Below are 22,501 nucleotides of genomic sequence, written 5' to 3' on the forward strand. Positions count from 1 at the left end.
CAGAGAGAGATTGACTTCTGTAACTTCAAGGTGAGGTAGCACACGCCTTTAATCCCAGTGCCTTGAAGGCAGAGACAAACAGATCTTTGTGAGTTCAATGTGTAGTAGCATACACCTTTAATCCCAATGCCTGAAAGGCAGAGAGAGGCAGATCTCTGAGACTTCAAGGACAGACAGTTATACAGAGTTATTCCAGGTCAAAGATACAGAGAACCTGTCTCAAAAGGCAAAAAATAAAAAGGAAAAATAAACAAAATAGAGGTTAAATTGAAGCGCACAAAGATGGAAAATTCACAGCGAATTTTGATATTGTATGCTATTATGCTCTTTTGAATCATTTGAATTTTGAGGCAGTAGCAATAGCTGCTAAAAGATGTTTCTTTATAAAAGCTGCTGAAATAATCCAACATAGATATTTTGAAAATGCCTTGACTTTGAAATTTGGATCTAAGGACATGATGCTTTGGAAAGGAGTTTCTATTTTGTTTTCACAGAGGGTGATAGTCTGTGGATGCCTCTATCCTAATATGGTAGGATGGACCACGCCCTACTTAAATGTTGCTGTGAACACCTTTAAAAAATTGCTTCGCTCAACTGCCAACTGAGATAAATCAATAATGATGCCACCATTCAGCAGGAAGCATTTTGGAGAGAAAAAACTGCACCCACGTTCCCAAATATGGCTTATAAACGTTCTTTTACATTTAAAGTGGGATGTGATATAGATATGAATATTTGCATTAGTATAGATTTTGCTTTTCTGATAGAAATTTAGGTCAATTTTGTTATATGTACATGGATTTTTGATCTTAATTAAGGTATTGTGATTGTGTAGTTCATTTAAAAATATAATGTATATAGGTTATTAATGGATAATCATTAATAATAGTCAAGTTTGTAGTCATGTTAGTTAGAGTTTCTAGCTACATAGATATATATATATTTCAGTTAGATAGGCATTATTCATATCTCTCTAGACTACAAAATAGGCTATTTAATGTTTTAGTACCTTAGGGTTTTTCATGACAGTGAGACACTCTACTCTTGGCAGCACATATCTACTTCAGGAAAAGATGGGCATCACAGAGGATCCTTATGGAGTTTGATAGCCATTTGGGGAAGAAACTGCTCTTGCCTGGATTGTTGCATAAACTGTACACAGAAAACACTAAGAGAGAGGACTACTGAACTTGCCTAAAGGTGAGATGATCTTTTCGTGTTCCTGATTCAGGAAAGGGTCAGCAAAACATTCTTCAAGACAAGCAGATAGTGACTGCCTTTGAAATTTCCTGCTTCATGGAAATGTCTGCTGGAAACTATGGGCCTGTAGGCTGAGGATGGAAACACCAACGGTACAGAGGAACTTTGGGTGACTGTCCAGGCAGCGAGATGTCTCTGTCATTTCTAGAGTTTGAAAATGGCTTACTTTTTGTTTACTTAGGTAATACTGTATTATTCTGGAGTCTCTGATGGAGTTGAAGAATAGATAGATAGTTATAGTTTTCCATTGTTATGATAAAAGATAAAATAGATATAAATACTGTAACTGTAATTCTTGCTTGATAACTGTTTTGTTATATGTAATTTTGCTATGTTAAAGTTAAAGATTCCGTTCTTGTTTAAACAGAAATAGGAGTAATGATGGAGTATAGGTCATTGGTTAATTAAATAAAGAAACTGTTTGGCCTGAAAGGTTAGAACATAGGTGGGTCGAATAAACATAAGAGAATGCTGGGAGGAATAGGAATTGAGCTTAGAGATGCCATGCACCTCTCCCATGGGCAGAAATGGTAGCTCTGCACTCTGAGGCAGATGGCAATACAGCCAGCCACCAGGTCAGACATGCTAAATCTTTCCTTCTAAGCGCACCTCGTGCTGCATCATACATTATTAGACATGGGTTAAGAGGCTGAAAATAATGGGGCAGGCAGTGTTGAAATGAATAGTTTTGTGTTGCTATTTCGGAGCATAACCTTACAAGGCGGCCCCATGGGGATGCAGCCCTGCTGCTCAAATTTCTACAATCAAGGGGGAAATGGAAGAAGGGAAGAAAGAAGAGAGAGAGACAAGGAAGAATGGAAGAATTCAATCATTCCTTGGAAAAATGAGTGAACCAATGACTGAGGAGACCTAGTAGGAAAAAATGTGCTGCATTCCCTCAGAGAGTCAGGTCAAATTAAGGATTGACAAGGTTTTCCACTAAGGAGGAGGCTTATTCCATTTTACCTTCTTTGTGCTCCAGGCCCACCTACAAGAGTGATGATGAGGACAGGGAGAAGAAGAGGAGAGGGTGTACCAGAATTCCCTGGTACAATTTCTCACCCAAATTGTAGCCAAATCACCTGACCTGGGACAGCTGATCTACATGCTGGACCCTAACTCCCAGTTTGACAACTCTAACATTTTAACCAAGTTTGTGAAGATGAAGGAACCAAAAATAGCCCAGTTACAGGATGGCAGGTTCCTTACAGGATGGGAGTCAGACATCAGTACCATACGGGTGTTTGGCGGTTTGATGGGTATGTGGGGTCTTTGCCAGACTCCACCTAGCATCATGGATTCCCTACTTTACTGATATTATGGAGTTCGGTGCATTCATCATATGTGTGCATGTCACACACTAGTGGGCATCATATGTACATGTTTATCCTGTGTGTGGGTGAGTGTGTTCATGTGTTTTATAGCCCAAGTACTACAGAACATGATCAATGAAAGGGAACACTGTTTTCCAGATATGGCAGGGCAATTATTTAAATGAACTGACAAGGGTTGGATGGCATGGATAAGACCTATGAGAGTTCAAGGCATACCGAATCCAGGCATGACAAAATAGGTGGCAGACAGAATTCTGGCAAAACTAAGTAGGTAGCTTGATGTCCAACTTACTGGAGAAGAGCAACTGAGCGGAGACACTTTTCACTAAGCAACATGCTCTAGTGGAGATCAAAGATCCTTTGACTTACAGCCAGTACGAATTAAACCATTCATCAAATGAAACCTAATTTTCTCTGATTTTGAGTAGACATTTGTGTCCCTTCCTGATTAATCTACTCTTTATCCTCTTAAGTCCCAATACCTCACGCTGATATCGGTCACATCTTTCCATTTGACATGGTTTTCACTCAAGCTTCATACCGCCCCGAGATCATACAATTTTTTGTCCTCTCTCCACTGCTTCCTTGACAGCCATCTTGTCCTTTACCACACCACACATCCCCAGTCCTTTACTCTCCAAGGGGAAAAGACCATAAATCCTGCTTTGTTTGGAGGCATGTATTTCTGTGATGCCCCATCCACCAAACACAATCCATCATTGACCAAATAACACAACATGTTAACAAATTTTTATTCTTTGAGAAAGAATAATCCATTGGAAAAGATACCAGGATTCATAGAAGACCTGAGGTATCTCTGAAAAAACAAATTCCCAAAGAGAGAATTAAGTCTGCCCCTCAAAATTTGAGAATTTCACTTTAACAGATCTTCACCAAATCATAGACATAGATATGGAAGTCATTATCAAACTTGATGAAATACACAGAAGGTTTGTTGGGAACTTGGCAAATAATTTTACCTATCTCTTGGGTTCCATCTTTTTTGTTGTACTGCACTCTTTTGCCCTCCAAGGAATCCCTGCCTAATTCCAAAGACACCTCTACTGGAGGACATTCAGGCGTGATGTGGAGGTTGCCTTCAATGGAATCATCATGATGGTGGTAAAGGTACAGGACCGGTTCATTCTCGTTGACAATGTAGAAACAGGTCGTTATGGTCTGCACCTCATCTGGGACCACGCCACTCCACTCTTCCTTAGAGCCTGGCATGATGTGGAGGTTGCCTTCCAGGTAGTCATCCAGGAGGTGGTAAATGTACAAGACCGGATCTTTCTTGTAGGTAATATAAAACCAGGTCTTCATGATTGGCACCTCTTCTAGGACCATCCCGTTCCAGTCATTCTTAGAGCCATTTGTGTCCATGAATGTATGTTTCACTGCTCTGCCAACTATGTTGTTTGAGAGATGAGTGTCTGTCACCTGAGGAAATGGCACATTATTAGGCAGGATCTTCAGGTTTAAAATCCTTTCATCACTATGAAGCTCCAAGCCATAGACACAATCAATCACATCATATTTCAACAAATAGAGAGAGGGATATGTTGGCAGTTGATCTAGAATGATGGCTTTCCAATGGGTGACTGGTTCATTGGCTTCCTTCCAGCCATGAGAAATTCTGTGGCCAACAATATTCTCCAGGGCCTCAAAAGGCTTACTAAGTTTTTGCTTCTGGAGCGATGGCCCATTCTTTTTCTGGAGAGGTGTCATGCAACTCATACTAAGAGACATCTTCATCATGGCGGGAGACTTTCTGAGATAGGCCACAGCACTCCTGTTCCACTGTCTCTTGGCTCTGTTTCTGTGCTTGGGCTTCATAGCTGCCAATCTCTGCATAGGAAGAACTCTTCAGTTTAAATCAGACACAAAGTGGTTTCCTCCACCATAAGTGCCTGCAAGGATAAGAAGGTGAGGATGTGAGGCCAAGGCTCTTTTTAGGAATAACTTTGGAGCAGGTGAAAAAGGCAGGGCTGAATAGATTTGGATACCTAAATGGAATATATTCTTAAGAAATTAATAGGAAAATTATCAAACTCTTGTCTACAGCTCAGTATATGTGTATCAGAGACATATTCCTGCTGCAAAATGCAATTGACCTCTACTGAGAAACCTACTTCCTGACTTACTATATCAATGAGAGAGGAAGCTATGCCTATACCTAAAGTGAGAAAGAAATATCTGAACAGATGGCAAAGAATTCAAAGAACAGCCACTCCTCTCCTTACCACTCAAGCTACTGGTTAGTTGGCTGATCTATAACCACCTGCCCAAGGTCATGGCACTCCAGTCCACTGGCTCTCTCTATTGTGTCTCCTGATCCAGATCCAGGTTGATTACATAAAGATATTCTGTATTTTCATTAGAGAAGTGAGTACTGTGAGTCAAATTGCCAAAAGAAAGAAACATTAATCTGTGCAACAGCACCTATTAGAAATAATTATCTTTTAAAACACATATGGACAAAGAGGATTTTTGTCATTTAAGTGGACTGAGAAATTGGACATTTTTAGCAAAGATAGAGTGGGTAGAATACCTGACATTAACCATCCCCCAGCTATCAAATATAGGAGCTGTTAACAACATAAATTTTGGACCCAGAGCAGATTTGAAAGAAACCTTTCTTTGACTACAGAGGTCCTAGTTGCTTCCTAAACATATTTACCAAAAGAAAATATCTTGGCTCTCTAGATTCCAACTTCTGGAAATTCGGTTGAACAGTTGTGGAGCCCAAGAGCTGAACTGACCTCCTCAGCCACCGTGAAGATAGTAAGCCCACCTTCACAGAAGACTAGTGCTTCATGTGCAACAGAGTTGCCACCCCCAACCAAAGCTTTGTGACATCATCAAGGCTCTACTTATGTCATAAAACTCCTCCTAGCCAGGTTTCTTCCCTACTAACCCCCAGAAATATCCAGCATACAGGTCCTAAAATGCTGCTCATACAGCCCCATGAAGACCCAAAATAAAAACCCCAATCTTCTTCCCAATTACATGAGTCATATTTTCCAAGTAACTCAACCCCTTTATGTGTTTTTTTTTTTTTTCTGTAAAATAATTTTTGGTCTGAGTCAACAACTCACATGAATGTTTTTTTTCCTAGCTCCAATGTCCTCATTGGTTATTTTCTATTGATTTTTCCATTACTTCATAATAATAATTTTCAAACTTTCCACTTCTCTTCCTCCTCCCACATTCTTCTTGCTCCGCAAATAAACCTCTCCACTCAAACACCAGTCCAAATAGAGGGCAGGGTACTTTGAGCTGTGGGAAGTCCAAGCCCACCCTTCATCCATCCAGATTTAGCAAGGTATGCATCCACAAAAAATATGATCACAAAAAGCCAGTGTATGATATGCAGACAATTGCAAGTGCCATTATCTTTGGCTTCTCCGTCTGCCACAATTGTCAGCCACATTCAGAGCTTCCAGTTTGATCCCATGTTCTTTCATTCCCAGGTCACTGGATTAGTTGAAATCCCCTTAGTTCAGGCACAGTGTCTCATAGTGTGGACCAAGCCCTTATATTCCTGACATCCTTGCTCTTTTTCTCCATCCATCTGCTCTTCCACTGGAGCTTGGAAGCTCCATCTAGGTTTCTGATTTTGACCCTGACTTGATCTCCATCATTTGCCAAACAAAAGTTCCATGGTGGTTTTCAAGATAGTCAGTCATCAGTCTGACTATGGGACAAAGCACACATAGTTCCTAGGGACTTGTCACAGTGCGGTCAATTTCTCCTCCCTGCTTGAATAACTAGAGAGGTTCACCCTATGGCCTTCTGAGAACCACTCGAGAGATATCGATCTTGACATCCCCAGAATGGCCCCATAAATTGAGATATCATCAGTGTATTGCATTAACTTGTGTGTATATGTGTGTGTGTACTTAAACCACAATAACAAATGGATTGTAATATTGAAGTTTCTTCTAATCTTGAGAAGAATATTTGCTACAGAAACACTCTCACAGTAAGAGTGAGAGTGTAAACTATCTAAGAAAGGAGAAATAACTGGAGGAATCCCCCAGGAGTTAGGCTCAGTGTCCCAGGAATTACGCCCAAGGAAAGTCAAGGAACTCAGTGATGGAAGATAAAACCCAGCCTAAATAAAACCCTAAATCATTTAGGTGGAACATGAAATACTCTTACAACAGTTACAAGAGGTCTAAAATGCCTGGACTGGAACATAAGGGGAACACAATGACGTGGAGCTGAGAGTGCATGGCAAAACTGATTGGATCTGGCAAATTTATGTAAGCATACCAAGGAAACCACCAGTGGGACAAAACCCTAAGAAATCTGTATGACAACATATCATGTTGAACATAATGAGATTTATAGACAAAGGAAAGATCTTAATTATGTCACTGTCACACAGGTGATGATGAACCAGTTCCATTGTAGAGTGACTCCCTGCTGTGTTTAAGATAACCTGTCAATTCTGTCTAGTCGGTTACAAGGAAATTTGCATTAATTGCACAGATTAACTATCAGCATCATTTACTGCACAATCAAAGGCAAGGCAAAGAAATCATAGACATGTTGTTGAATGCTGATGATGTTATTGGGAGTTTTGATGGGTTTTTTTCTTAAAGGGAAATCATCGGTGACTCTCATGCATGAAGCAGATCCTTTCACTGTGATGTTTCCTGAATAGCCACTGAGAGACCAGCCCATTGAGTTGTGGTCTCTCTCTCTTTTAAAAAGCAACTTCTACCTTCAGCTTGATCTCTTGCTTGAGCTTCCCTTCCGGCTAGTAGGCTCCTTTTCTGATCCTGCAGGGGGCTTTTGTAAGGGATTGTGATCTCTAAGTTTTTCCCCTTTCAAGAACTAATCATTCTATTAATCACAATTCTAAACTGCTGTGGGAGTTTGTTTGTGACTTATGCCTTCACATGTGATACAAGCGACCTGTGTGTATAGGGTCTTCTCTCTGTTCATGTGGGAAAGGCATGGCAGCAGGAGTAGATGGCTGCTCATTCTCTGTAAGGAAATCAGTAAACAGTGGGGACCAAGTACAAGGATCTCCTGAAATATTAAGTCTTGTCCTTTCAAGACCCCAAAGTCTCCAGCTAGGTTCAAGGTCACAACAATCTCCAAAACCCACCGAGCATGAAGTATTCAGAACCAGAAGCCTGTGTGTGCCATATCACATAAATTCATCGTGAGTACACCAATCTGTTTTTTTTTTAATTCTAAATTATTTTGTCCCATCAGAACGATCTATATTACCAATTAACCAAATTTGCTGCATCTTTGGTGTCCTAGAATTGCTTTAAATTGTTGCTGGGACAGTCTTACAAACCTTCCTGTGCTGTTATGAGACCTTAAGGAGACAGCACTTATTTCAGAAATCAAAGGCAGTTGGGTTCAATCCTATGGTTAGCTGTTAGCTAGACACTGGAAGGATGGATTTGACTAAGAAAGGGAGACAGCATACATGGAGGCAGGTAACCTTTCCTTTGCAAAATGACCCATTTTGAGGCCTTACTTCAGGCTCTTCTCTTCTCCTAATCTTGGTTTTTTTATTAGTTTAGGAGAAGAATTAAAACTCCATTTACAGTATCTGTGAACCTGAATGAGTTACGTATGTGTGACCAACTTGATGTCTGCCTGTCTGTCAACAGGGCCAGAGTTCAGGGGCATCTGATGCATAGCACAGGAATGTCAGCCATCAATCTCTGGTCCACCTAACTCTACAGCTTTAGAGTTGTCATGGTTGCTCATCTGATCTTCCTCATATGATCTCCATCCACAGAGATGTCAGAAAAATCCTCCCCTGAGAGTGCAAGTTCTTTACAAATGAAAGATTATACAACAGAAGACACATGGGAGATTTATATGGGCAAGCTGTTGAAAGGATAAAGTGACAGAAGAAGTTTATTGAATAATTAAAGAAAGAATCCGCTTCAGCTGATAGGTTAGAACATAGGTAGGTGGAGTAAACAAAATAGAATGCCGGGAGGAAGAGGTAGTGAGCTCAGAGAAGCCATGCTCCCCTCTCCCCGGCAGATGCCATAGCTCTGCTCTCTGAGGCAGATGTCGATGCAGCCAGCCACCATGTCAGACATGCTGAATTTTTCCTGGTAAGTGCACCTCGTTATACTACACTGATTATTAGAAATGGGTTAAAATGCTGAATCTAATGGGCCAGCAGTGTTTAAAAGAATACAGTTTTTGTGTATTTATTTCAGGCATAACCTTCATGCGGCCGTGGTGCTGGGGACACAGCCTCGCTGCTCAAATAACTACAGAATGTCTTGCAGCCTTGTGGACAACTGAATCCACTGAAAGCCTGAGAAAGCTTGGGAAAGAGTAAAGCATGTTTTCTTGGTAGCAGCGATTTCTCGGTCTGCTCTGCTTGCTAGAAGAAAGCAAGGGCTCTCATCTAAAAGAGGCTTGCTGACTCAGCTTCAGCTGCAAAACCCTGCAGCCCTTAAGAGGTCCTGCCACAAAACATTTAAATGGTGTTGATAAAAGCCAACTGAATGCTTGTATGTTTTCAGCAGTAGCAGGGAAAAAAACTGTGTTGTTTTAAAATGCTGGGTTTCTGGGCCATCCTGCCTGGGCAAACTCTGACTGTTATATGAAGGAGGGCCAGCTACAGAAAGAGGGCTTGAGTGTTGTCTGTTGCAGCCTCTTTGATGGCAAGGAACCTGAAACACTGTAGACTTGTGGCAATGAATGCGGCTCTGTACGGTACCTCAGCCACAAGGTTGGAATGGCAGAAAGCTAAGGAATGGGCTACATCTGGCCAGCAAAGCCACGGCTTTAGTCCTACTGAGATTGCTTGGTAAATGAAAGACTCATGTGGTCAGAAAAACAGAGAGACAAATAGAGTAAAGAGAGATTCAAAGACAAAGAAAATTTTTAAATTATTTACAGTGTGTTAAAAATATGTGCAGGCTAAAATTTGAAGTTCTTGAAGTTAAAAAAAAGGAAGAGGGTTGTTGGGTGTGGTAGTACAAACCTGTAAACCCAACACATGGGAGGCAGAGGGAGATTGACCTCTGTACCTTCAGGGTGAGGTAGCACATGCCTTTAATCCTAATGCCTTGAAGGCGGAGACAAACAGATCTTTGTGAGTTCAATGTGTAGTAGCATACACCTTTAATCCCAATGCCTGAAAGGCAGAGAGAGGCAGATCTCTGAGACTTCAAGGACAGACAGGTATACAGAGTTATTCCAGGTCAAAGATACAGAGAACCTGTCTCAAAAGGCAAAAAATAAAAAGGAAAAATAAACAAAATAGAGGTTAAATTGAAGCGCACAAAGATGGAAAATTCACAGCGAATTTTGATATTGTATGCTATTATGCTCTTTTTGAATCATTTGAATTTTGAGGCAGTAGCAATAGCTGCTAAAAGATGTTTCTTTATAAAAGCTGCTGAAATAATCCAACATAGATATTTTGAAAATGCCTTGACTTTGAAATTTGGATCTAAGGACATGATGCTTTGGAAAGGAGTTTCTATTTTGTTTTCACAGAGGGTGATAGTCTGTGGATCCCACTATCCTAATATGGTAGGATGGACCACGCCCTACTTAAAGGTTGCTGTGAACACCTTTAAAAAATTGCTTCACTCAACTGCCAACTGAGATAAATCAATAATGATGCCACCATTCAGCAGGAAGCATTTTGGAGAGAAAAAACTGCACCCACGTTCCCAAATATGGCTTATAAACGTTCTTTTACATTTAAAGTGGGATGTGATATAGACATGAATATTTGCATTAGTATAGATTTTGCTTTACTGATAGAGATTTTAGGTCAATTGTGTTATATGTATATGCACTTTTGATCTTAATTAAGGTATTGTGATTGTGTAGTTCATTTAAAAATATAATGTATATAGGTTATTAATGTCTAATTATTAGTAATAGTCAAGTTTGCAGTCATGTTAGTTAGAGTTTCTAGCTACATAGATATATATATTTCAGTTAGATAGGCATTATTCATATCTCTCTAGACTACAAAATAGGCTATTTAATGTTTTAGTACCTTAGGGTTTTTCATGACAGTGAGACACTCTACTCTTGGCAGCACATATCTACTTCAGGAAGAAGATGGGCATCACAGAGGATCCTTATGGAGTTTGATAGCCATTTGAGGAAGAAACTGCTCTTGCCTGGATTGTTGCATAAACTGTACACAGAAATAACTCAGAGAAAGGACTACTGAACTTGCCTAAAGGTGAGATGATCTTTTTGTGTTCCTGATTCAGGAAAGGGTCAGCAAAACATTCTTCAAGACAAGCAGATAGTGACTGCCTTTGAAATTTCCTGCTTCATGGAAATGTCTGCTGGAAACTATGGGCCTGTAGGCTGAGGATGGTAACACCAACGGTACAGAGGACCTTTGGGTGACTGTCCAGGCAGCGAGATGTCTCTGTCATTTCTAGAGTTTGAAAATGGCTTACTTTTTGTTTGCTTAGGTAACACTGTATTATTCTGGAGTCTCTGATGGAGTTGAAGAATAGATAGACAGTTATAGTTTTCCATTGTTATGATAAAAGATAAAATAGATATAAATATTGTAACTGTAATTCTTGCTTGATAACTGTTTTGTTATATGTAATTTTGCTATGTTAAAGTTAAAGATTCCGTTCTTGTTTAAACAGAAATAGGAGTAATGATGGAGTATAGGTCATTGGTTAATTAAATAAAAAAAACTCTTTGGCCTGAAAGGTTAGAACATAGGTGGGTGGAATAAACATAAGAGAATGCTGGGAGGAATAGGAATTGAGCTTAGAGATGCCATGCACCTCTCCCATGGGCAGAAATGGTAGCTCTGCACTCTGAGGCAGATGGCAATACAGCCAGCCACCAGGTCAGACATGCTAAATCTTTCCTTCTAAGCACACGTCGTGCTGCAACATACATTATTAGACATGGGTTAAGAGGCTGAAAATAATGGGGCATGCAGTGTTGAAATGAATAGTTTTGTGTTGTTATTTCGGAGTATAACCTTACAAGGCGGCCCCATGGGGATGCAGCCCTGCTGCTCAAATTTCTACAATCAAGGGGGAAATGGAAGAAGGGAAGAAAGAAGAGAGAGAGACAAGGAAGAATGGATGAATTCAATCATTCCTTGGAAAAATGAGTAAACCAATGAATAAGGAGACGTAGTAGGAAAAAATGTGCTGCATTCCCTCAGAGAGTCAGGTCAAATTAAGGATTGACTAAGGAGGAGGCTTATTTCATTTTTCCTTCTTTGTGCTCCAGGCCCACCCACAAGAGTGATGATGAGGACAGGGAGAAGAAGAGGAGAGGGTGTACCAGAATTCCCTGGTACAACTTCTCACCCAAATTGTAGCCAAATCACCTGACCTGGGACAGCTGATCTACATGCTGGACCCTAACTCCCAGTTTGACAACTCTAACATTTTAACCAAGTTTGTGAAAATGAAGGAACCAAAAATAGCCCAGTTACAGGATGGCAGGTTCCTTACAGGATGGGAGTCAGACATCAGTACCATACTGGTATTTGGCGGTTTGATGGGTGTGTGGGGTCTTTGCCAGACTCCACCTAGCATCATGGATTCCCTACTTTACTGATATTATGGAGTTCGGTGCATTCATCATATGTGTGCATGTCACACACTAGTGGGCATCATATGTACATGTTTATCCTGTGTGAGGGTTAGTGTGTTCATTAGTTTTATACCCCAAGTACTACAGAACATGATCAATGAAAGGGAACACTGTTTTCCAGATATGGCAGGGCAATTATTTAAATGAACTGACAAGGGTTGGATGGCATGGATAAGACCTATGAGAGTTCAAGGCATACCGAATCCAGGTATGACAAAGTAGGTGGCAGACAGAATTCTGGCAAAACTAAGTAGGTAGCTTGATGTCCAACTTACTGGAGAAGAGCAACTGAGCGGAGACACTTTTCACTAAGCAACATGCTCTAGTGGAGATCAAACATCCTTTGACTTACAGCCAGTACGAATTAAACCATTCATCAAATGAAACCTAATTTTCTCTGATTTTGATTATACATTTGTGTCCCTTCCTGATTAATCTACTCTTTATCCTCTTAAGTCCCAATACCTCACGCTGATATCGGTCACATCTTTCCATTTGACATGGTTTTCACTCAAGCTTCATACCGCCCCGAGATCATACAACTGTTTGTCCCCTCTCCACTGCTTCCTTGACAGCCATCTAGTCCTTTACCACACCACGCATCCCGAGTCCTTTACTCTCCAAGGGGAAAAGACCATAAATCCTGCTTTGTTTTGAGGCATGTATTTCTGTGATGCCCCATCCACCAAACACAATCCATCATTGACCAAATAACACAACATGTTAACAAATTTTTATTCTTTGAGAAAGAATAATCCATTGGAAAAGATACCAGGATTCATAGAAGACCTGAGGTATCTCTGAAAAAAACACGTTCCCAAAGAGAGCATTAAGTCTGCCCCTCAAAATTTGAGAATTTCACTTTAAAAGATCTTCACCAAATCATAGACATAGATATGGAAGTCATTATCAAACTTGATGAAATATACAGAAGGTTTGTTGGGAACTTGGCAAATAATTTTACCTATCTCTTGGGTTCCATCTTTTTTGTTGTACTGCACTCTTTTGCCCTCCAAGGAATCCCTGCCTAATTCCAAAGTCACCTCTACTGGAGGACATTCAGGCGTGATGTGGAGGTTGCCTTCAATGGAATCATCATGATGGTGGTAATGGTACAGGACCGGATCATTCTCGTTGACAATGTAGAAACAGGTCGTTATGGTCTGCACCTCACCTGGGACCACGCCACTCCACTCTTCCTTAGAGCCTGGCATGATGTGAAGTTTGCCTTCCAGGTAGTCATCCAGGAGGTGGTAAATGTACAAGACCGGATCTTTCTTGTAGGTAATATAAAACCAGGTCTTCATGATTGGCACCTCTTCTAGGACCATCCCGTTCCAGTCTTTCTTAGAGCCATTTGTGCCCATGAATATATGTTTCACTGCTCTGCCAACTATGGTGTTTGAGAGATGAGTGTCTGTCACCTGAGGAAATGGCACATTATTAGGCAGGATCTTCAGGTTTAAAATCCTTTCATCACTATGAAGCTCCAAGCCATAGACACAATCAATCCCATCATATTTCAACAAATAGAGAGAGGGATATGTTGGCAGTTGATCTAGAATGATGGCTTTCCAATGGGTGACTGGTTCATTGGCTTCCTTCCAGCCATGAGAAATTCTGCGGCCAACAATATTCTCCAGGGCCTCAAAAGGCTTACTAAGTTTTTGCTTCTGGAGCGATGGCCCATTCTTCTTCTGGAGATGTGGCATGCAACTCATACTAAGAGGCATCTTCATCATGGCGTGAGACTTTCTGTGATAGGCCACAGCACTCCTGTTCCACTGTCTCTTGGCTCTGTTTCTGTGCTTGGGCTTCATAGCTGCCAATCTCTGCATAGGAAGAACTCTTCAGTTTAAATCAGACACAAAGTGGTTTCCTCCACCATAAGTGCCTGCAAGGATAAGAAGGTGAGGATGTGAGGTCAAGGCTCTTTTTAGGAATAACTTTGGAGCAGGTGAAAAAGGGAGGGCTGAATAGATTTGGATACCTAAATGGAATATGTTCTTAAGAAATTAATAGGAAAATTATCAAACTCTTGTCTACAGCTCAGTATATGTGTATCAGAGACATATTCCTGCTGCAAAATGCAATTGACCTCTACTGAGAAACCTACTTCCTGACTTACTATATCAATGAGAGAGGAAGCTATGCCTATACCTAAAGTGAGAAAGAAATATTTGTACAGATGGCAAAGAATTCAAAGAACAGCCACTCCTCTCCTTACCACTCAAGCTACTGGTTAGTTGGCTGATCTATAACCACCTGCCCAAGGTCATGGCACTCCAGTCCACTGGCTCTCTCTATTGTGTCTCCTGATCCAGATCCAGGTTGATTACATAAAGATATTCTGTATCTTCATTAGAGAAGTGAGTACTGTGAGTCAAACTGCCAAAAGAAAGAAACATTAATCTGTGCAACAGCACCTATTAGAAATAATTATCTTTTAAAACACATATGGACAAAGAGGATTTTTGCCATTTAAGTGGACTGAGAAATTGGACATTTTTAGCAAAGATAGAGGGGGAAGAAGACCTGACATTAACCGTCCCCCAGCTATCAAATATAGGAGCTGTTAACGACATAAATTTTGGACCCAGAGCAGATTTGAAAGAAACCTTTCTTTGACTACAGAGGTCCTACTTGCTTCCTAAACATATTTACCAAAAGAAAATATCTTGGCTCTCTGGATTCCAACTTCTGGAAATTCGGTTGAACAGTTGTGGAGCCCAAGAGCTGAACTGACCTCCTCAGCCACCGTGAAGATAGTAAGCCCACCTTCACAGAAGACTAGTGCTTCATGTGCAACAGAGTTGCAACCCCCAAACAAAGCTTTGTGACATCATCAAGGCTCTACTTATGTCATAAAACTCCTCCTAGCCAGGTTTCTTCCCTACTAACCCCCAGAAATATCCAGCATACAGGTCCTAAAATGCTGCTCATAAAGCCCCATGAAGACCCAAAATAAAAACCCCAATCTTCTTCCCAATTACATGAGTCATATTTTCCAAGTAACTCAACCCCTTTATGTGTTTTTTTTTTTTTCTGTCAAATAATTTTTTGTCTGAGTCAACAACTCACATGAAGGTTTTTTTTCCCTAGCTCCAATGTCCTCATTGGTTATTTTCTATTGATTTTTCCATTACTTCATAATAATAATTATCAAACTTTCCACTTCTTTTCCTCCTCCCACATTCTTCTTGCTCCGCAAATAAACCTCTCCACTCAAACACCAGTCCAAATAGAGGGCAGGTTACTTTGAGCTGTGGGAAGTCCAAGCCCACCCTTCATCCATCCAGATTTAGCAAGGTATGCATCCACAAAAAATATGATCACAAAAAGCCAGTGTATGATATGCAGACAATTGCAAGTGCCATTATCTTTGGCTTCTCCGTCTGCCCCAATTGTCAGCCACATTCACAGCTTCCAGTTTGATCCCATGTTCTTTCATTCCCAGGTCACTGGATTAGTTGAAATCCCCTTAGTTCAGGCACAGTGTCTCATAGTGTGGACCAAGCCCTTATATTCCTGACATCCTTGCTCTTTTTCTCCATCCATCTGCTCTTCCACTGGAGCTTGGAAGCTCCATCTAGTTTTCTGATTTTGACCCTGACTTGATCTCCATCATTTGCCAAACAAAAGTTCCATGGTGGTTTTCAAGATAGTCAGTCATCAGTCTGACTATGGGACAAGGCACACATAGTTCCAAGGGACATGTCACAGTGCGGTCAACTTCTCCTCCCTGCTTAAGTACCTAGAGAGGGTCACCCTATGGCCTGAGAACCACTCGAGAGATATCGATCTTGACATCCCCAGAATGGCCCCATTAATTGAGATATCATCAGTGTAAGTGCATTAACTTGTGTGTGTTTGTGTGTGTGTATTTAAATCACAATAACAAATGGATTGTAATATTGAAGTTTCTTCTCATCTTGAGAAGAATATTTGCTACAGAAACACTCTCACAGTCATAGTGAGAGTGCAAACTATCTAAGAAAGGAGAAATAACTGGAGGAATCCCCCAGGAGTTAGGCTCAGTGTCCCAGGAATTACACCCAAGGAAAGTCAATGAACTCAGTGAAGGAAGATAAAACCCAGCCTAAATAAAACCCTAAATCATTTAGGTGGAACATGAGATACTCTTACAACAGTTACAAGAGGTCTAAAATGCCTGGACTGGAACATAAGGGGAACACAATGACGTGGAGCTGAGAGTGCATGGCAAAACTGATTGGATCTGTCAAAAATTATGTAAGCATACCAAGGAAACCACCAGTGGGACAAAACCCTAAGAAATCTGTATGACAACATATCATGTTGAACATAATGAGATTTATAGACAAAGGAAAGATCTTAATTATGTCACTGTCACACAGGTGATGATGAACCAGTTCCATCGTAGAGTGACTCCTGCTGTGTTTAAGATAACCTGTCAATTCTGTCTAGTCAGTTACAAGGAAATTTGCATTAAGTGCACAGATTAACTATCATCATCATTTACTGAAATATCAAAGGCAAGGCAAAGAAATCATAGACATGTTGTTGAATGCTGATGATGTTATTGGGAGTTTTGATGGGTTTTTTTCTTAAAGGGAAATCATCGGTGACTCTCATGCATGAAGCAGATCCTTTCTCTGTGATGTTACCTGAATAGCCACTGAAATACCAGCCCATTGCGTTGTGGTCTCTCTCTCTTTTAAAAAGCAACTTCTACCTTCAGCTTGATCTCTTGCTTGAGCTTCCCTTCCGGCTACTAGGTTCCTTTTCTGATCCTGGAGAGGGCTTTTGTCAGGGATTGTGATCTCTAAGTTTTTCCCCTTTCAAGAACTAATCATTCTATTAATCACAATTCAAAACTACTGTGGGAGTTTGTTTGTGACTTATGCCTTCACATGTGATACAAGCAACCTGTGTGTATAGGGTCTTCTCTCTGTTCATGTGGGGAAGGCATGGCAGCAGGAGTAGATGGCTGCTCATTCTCTGTAAGGAAATCAGTAAACAGTGGGGACCAAGTACAAGGATGTCCTGAAATATTAAGTCTTGTCCTTTCAAGGCCCCAAAGCCTCCAGCTAGGTTCAGGGTCACGACAATCTCCAAAACCCACCGAGCATGAAGTATTCAGAACCAGAAGCCTGTGTGTGCCATATCACATAAATTCATCGTGAGTAAACCAATCTGTTTTTTTTTAATTCTAAATTATTTTGTCCCATCAGAATGATCTCTATTACCAATTAACCAAATTTGCTGCATCTTTGGTGTCCTAGAATTGCTTTAAATTGTTGCTGGGACAGTCTTACAAACCTTCCTGTGCTGTTATGAGACCTTAAGGAGACAGCACTTATTTCAGAAATCAAAGGCAGTTGGGTTCAATCCTATGGTTAGCTGTTAGCTAGACACTGGAAGGATGGATTTGACTAAGAAAGGGAGACAGCATACATGGAGGCAGGTAACCTTTCCTTTGCAAAATGACCCATTTTGAGGCCTTACTTCAGGCTCTTCTCTTCTCCTAATCTTGGTTTTTTTATTAGTTTAGGAGAAGAATTAAAACTCCATTTACACTATCTGTGAACCTGAATGAGTTAAGTATGTGTGACCAACTTGATGTCTGCCTGTCTGTCAACAGGGCCAGAGGTCAGGGGCATCTGATGCATAGCACAGGAATGTCAGCTATCAATCTCTGGTCCACCTAACTCTACAGCATTAGAGTTGTCATGGTTGCTCATGTGATCTTCCTCATATGATCTCCATCCACAGAGATGTCAGAAAAATCCTCCCCTGAGAGTGCCAGTTCTTTACAAATGAAAGATTATACAACAGAAGACACATGGGAGATTTATATGGGCAAGCTGTTGAAAGGATAAAGTGACAGAAGAAGTTTATTGATTAATTAAAGAAAGAATCCGCATCAGCTGATAGGTTAGAACATAGGTAGGTGGAGTAAACAAAATAGAATGCCGGGAGGAAGAGGTAGTGAGCTCAGAGAAGCCATGCTCAAATCTCCCCGGCAGATGCCATAGCTCTGCTCTCTGAGGCAGATGTCGATGCAGCCAGCCACCATGTCAGACATGCTGAATTTTTCCTGGTAAGTGCACCTCGTTATACTACACTGATTATTAGAAATGGGTTAAAATGCTGAATCTAATGGGCCAGCAGTGTTTAAAATAATACAGTTTTGTGTATTTATTTCAGGCATAACCTTCATGCGGCCGTGGTGTTGGGGACACAGCCTCACTGCCCAACTTACTACAGAATGATCTTGCAGCCTTGTGGACAACTGAATCCACTGAAAGCCTAGAAAGCTTGGGAAAGACTAAAGCATGTTTTCTTGGTAGTAGCGATTTCTCGGTCTGCTCTGCTTGCTAGAAGAAAGCAAGGGCTCTCATCTAAAAGAGGCTTGCTGACTCAGCTTCAGCTGCAAAACCCTGCAGCCCTTAAGAGGTCCTGCCACAAAACATTTAAATGGTGTTGATAAAAGCCAACTGAATGCTTGTATGTTTTCAGCAGTAGCAGGAAAAAAGACTGTGTTGTTTTAAAATGCCGGGTTTTTGGGCCATCCTGCTTGGGCAAACTCTGACTGTTTGAGGAAGGAGGGCCAGCTACAGAAAGAGGGCTTGAGTGTTGTCTGTTGCAGCCTCTTTGATGGCAAGGACCTTGAAACACTGTAGACTTGTGGCAATGAATGCGGCTCTGTTCGGTACCTCAGCCACAAGGTTGGAATGGCAGAAAGCTAAGAAATGGGCTACATCTGGCCAGCAAAGCCACGGCCTTAGTCCTACTGAGATTGCTTGGTAAATGAAAGACTCATGTGGTCAGAAAAACAGAGAGACAAATAGAGTAAAGAGAGATTCAAAGACAAAGGAAATTTTTAAATGATTTACAGTGTGTTAAAAATATGTGCAGGCTAAAATTTGAAGTTCTTAAAGTTAAAAAAAGGAAGAGAGTTGTTGGGTGTGGTAGTACACACCTGTAAACCCAACACATGGGAGGCAGAGGGAGATTGACCTTTGTACCTTCAAAGTGAGGTAGCACACACCTTTAATCCCAGTGCCTTGAAGGCAGAGACAAACAGATCTTTGTGAGTTCAATGTGTAGTAGCATACACCATTAATCCCAATGCCTGAAAGGCAGAGAGAGGCAGATCTCTGAGACTTCAAGGACAGACAGGTATACAGAGTTATTCCAGGTCAAAGATACAGAGAACCTGTCTCAAAAGGCAAAAAATAAAAAGGAAAAATAAACAAAATAGAGGTTAAATTGAAGCGCACAAAGATGGAAAATTCACAGCGAATTTTGATATTGTATGCTATTATGCTCTTTTTGAATCATTTGAATTTTGAGGCAGTAGCAATAGCTGCTAAAAGATGTTTCTTTATAAAAGCTGCTGAAATAATACAACATAGATATTTTGAAAATGCCTTGACTTTGAAATTTGGATCTAAGGACATGATGCTTTGGAAAGGAGTTTCTATTTTGTTTTCACGGAGGGTGATAGTCTGTGGATGCCTCTATCCTAATATGGTAGGATGGACCATGCCCTATTTAAAGGTTGTTGTGAACACCTTTAAAAAATTGCTTCACTCAACTGCCAACTGAGATAAACCAATAATGATGCCACCATTCAGCAGGAAGCATTTTGGAGAGAAAAAACTGCACCCACGTTCCCAAATATGGCTTATAAACGTTCTTTTACATTTAAAGTGGGATGTGATATAGACATGAATATTTGCATTAGTATAGATTTTGCTTTACTGATAGAGATTTTAGGTCAATTTTGTTATATGTATATGCATTTTTGATCTTAATTAAGGTATTGTGATTGTGTAGTTCATTTAAAAATATAATGTATATAGGTTATTAATGGATAATCATTAATAATAGTCAAGTTTGTAGTCATGTTAGTTAGATTTTCTAGCTACATATATATATATTTCAGTCAGATAGGCATTATTCATATCTCTCTAGACTACAAAATAGGCTAATTAATGTTTTAGTACCTTAGGGTTTTTCATGACAGTGAGATACTCTACTCTTGGCAGCACATATCTACTTCAGGAAGAAGATGGGCATCACAGAGGATCCTTATGGAGTTTGATAGCCATTTGGGGAAGAAACTGCTCTTGCCTGGATTGTTGCATAAACTGTACACAGAAATCACTCAGAGAGAGGACTACTGAACTTGCCTAAAATTGAGATGATCTTTTCGTGTTCCTGATTCAGGAAACGGTCAGCAAAACATTCTTCAAGACAAGCAGATAGTGACTGCCTTTGAAATTTCCTGCTTCATGGAAATGTCTGCTGGAAACTATGGGCCTGTAGGCTGAGGATGGAAACACCAACGGTACAGAGGAACTTTGGGTGACTGTCCAGGCAGTGAGATGTCTCTGTCATTTCTAGAGTTTGAAAATGGCTTACTTTTTGTTTGCTTAGGTAATACTGTATTATTCTGGAGTCTCTGATGGAGTTGAAGAATGGATAGATAGTTATAGTTTTCCATTGTTATGATAAAACATGAAATAGATATAAATATTGTAACTGTAATTCTTGCTTGATAACTGTTTTGTTATATGTAATTTACTATGTTAAAGTTAAAGATTCCGTTCTTGTTTAAACAGAAATAGGAGTATTGATGGAGTATAGGTCATTGGTTAATTAAATAAAGAAACTGTTTGGCCTGAAATGTTAGAACATAGGTGGGTGGAATAAACATAAGAGAATGCTGGGAGGAATAGGAATTGAGCTTAGAGATGCCATGCACCTCTCCCATGGGCAGAAATGGTAGCTCTGCACTCTGAGGCAGATGCCGATACAGCCAGCCACCAGGTCAGACATGCTAAATCTTTCCTTCTAAGCGCACCTCGTGCTGCAACATACATTATTAGACATGGGTTAAGAGGCTGAAAATAATGGGGCAGGCAGTGTTTAAATGAATAGTTTTGTGTTGTTATTTCGGAGCATAACCTTACAAGGCGGCCCCATGGGGATGCAGCCCTGCTGCTCAAATTTCTACAATCAAGTGGGACATGGAAGAAGGGAAGAAAGAAGAGAGAGAGACAAGGAAAAATGGATGAATTTAATCATTCATTGGGAAAATGAGTGAACCAATGAATGAGGAGACCTAGTAGGAAAAAATGTGCTGCATTCCCTCAGAGTGTCAGGTCAAATTAAGGATTGACAAGGTTTTCCACTAAGGAGGAGGCTTATTCCATTTTACCTTCTTTGTGCTCCAGGCCCACCCACAAGAGTGATGATGAGGACAGGGAGAAGAAGAGGAGAGGGTGTACCAGAATTCCCTGGTACAATTTCTCACCCAAATTGTAGCCAAATCACCTGACCTGGGACAGCTGATCTACATGCTGGACCCTAACTCCCAGTTTGACAACTCTAACATTTTAACCAAGTTTGTGAAGATGAAGGAACCAAAAATAGCCCAGTTACAGGATGGCAGGTTCCTTACAGGATGGGAGTCAGACATCAGTACCATACTGGTATTTGGCGGTTTGATGGGTGTGTGGGGTCTTTGCCAGACTCCACCTAGCATCATGGATTCCCTACTTTACTGATATTATGGAGTTCGGTGCATTCATCATATGTGTGCATGTCACACACTAGTGGGCATCATATGTACATGTTTATCCTGTGTGTGGGTGAGTGTGTTCATGAGTTTTATAGCCCAAGTACTACAGAACATGATCAATGAAAGTGAACACTGTTTTCCAGGTATGGCAGGGCAATTATTTAAATGAACTGACAAGGGTTGAATGGCATGGATAAGACCTATGAGAGTTCAAGCAATACCGAATCCAGGCGTGACAAAGTAGGTGGCAGACAGAATTCTGGCAAAACTAAGTAGGTAGCTTGATGTCCAACTTACTTTAGAAGAGCAACTGAGCAAAGACACTTTACACTAAGCAACATGCTCTAGTGGAGATCAAACATCCTTTGACTTACAGCCAGTACGAATTAAACCAGTCACAAATGAAACCTAATTTTCTCTGATTTTGAGTATACATTTGTGTCCCTTCCTGATTAATCTACTCTTTATCCTCTTAAGTCCCAATACCTCACGCTGATATCGGTCACACCTTTCCATTTGACATGGTTTTCCCTCAAGCTTCATACCGCCCCGAGATCATACAACTTTTTGTCCCAACTTCACTGCTTACTTGAGAGCCATCTTGTCCTTTACCACATCACGCATCCCCAGTCCTTTACTCTCCAATCGGAAAAGACCATAAATCCTGCTTTGTTTTGAGGCATGTATTTCTGTGATGCCCCATCCACCAAACACAATCCATCAT

Source organism: Microtus pennsylvanicus, chromosome Y (assembly GCF_037038515.1).
Source record: "Microtus pennsylvanicus isolate mMicPen1 chromosome Y, mMicPen1.hap1, whole genome shotgun sequence".
NCBI lineage: Eukaryota > Metazoa > Chordata > Mammalia > Rodentia > Cricetidae > Microtus > Microtus pennsylvanicus.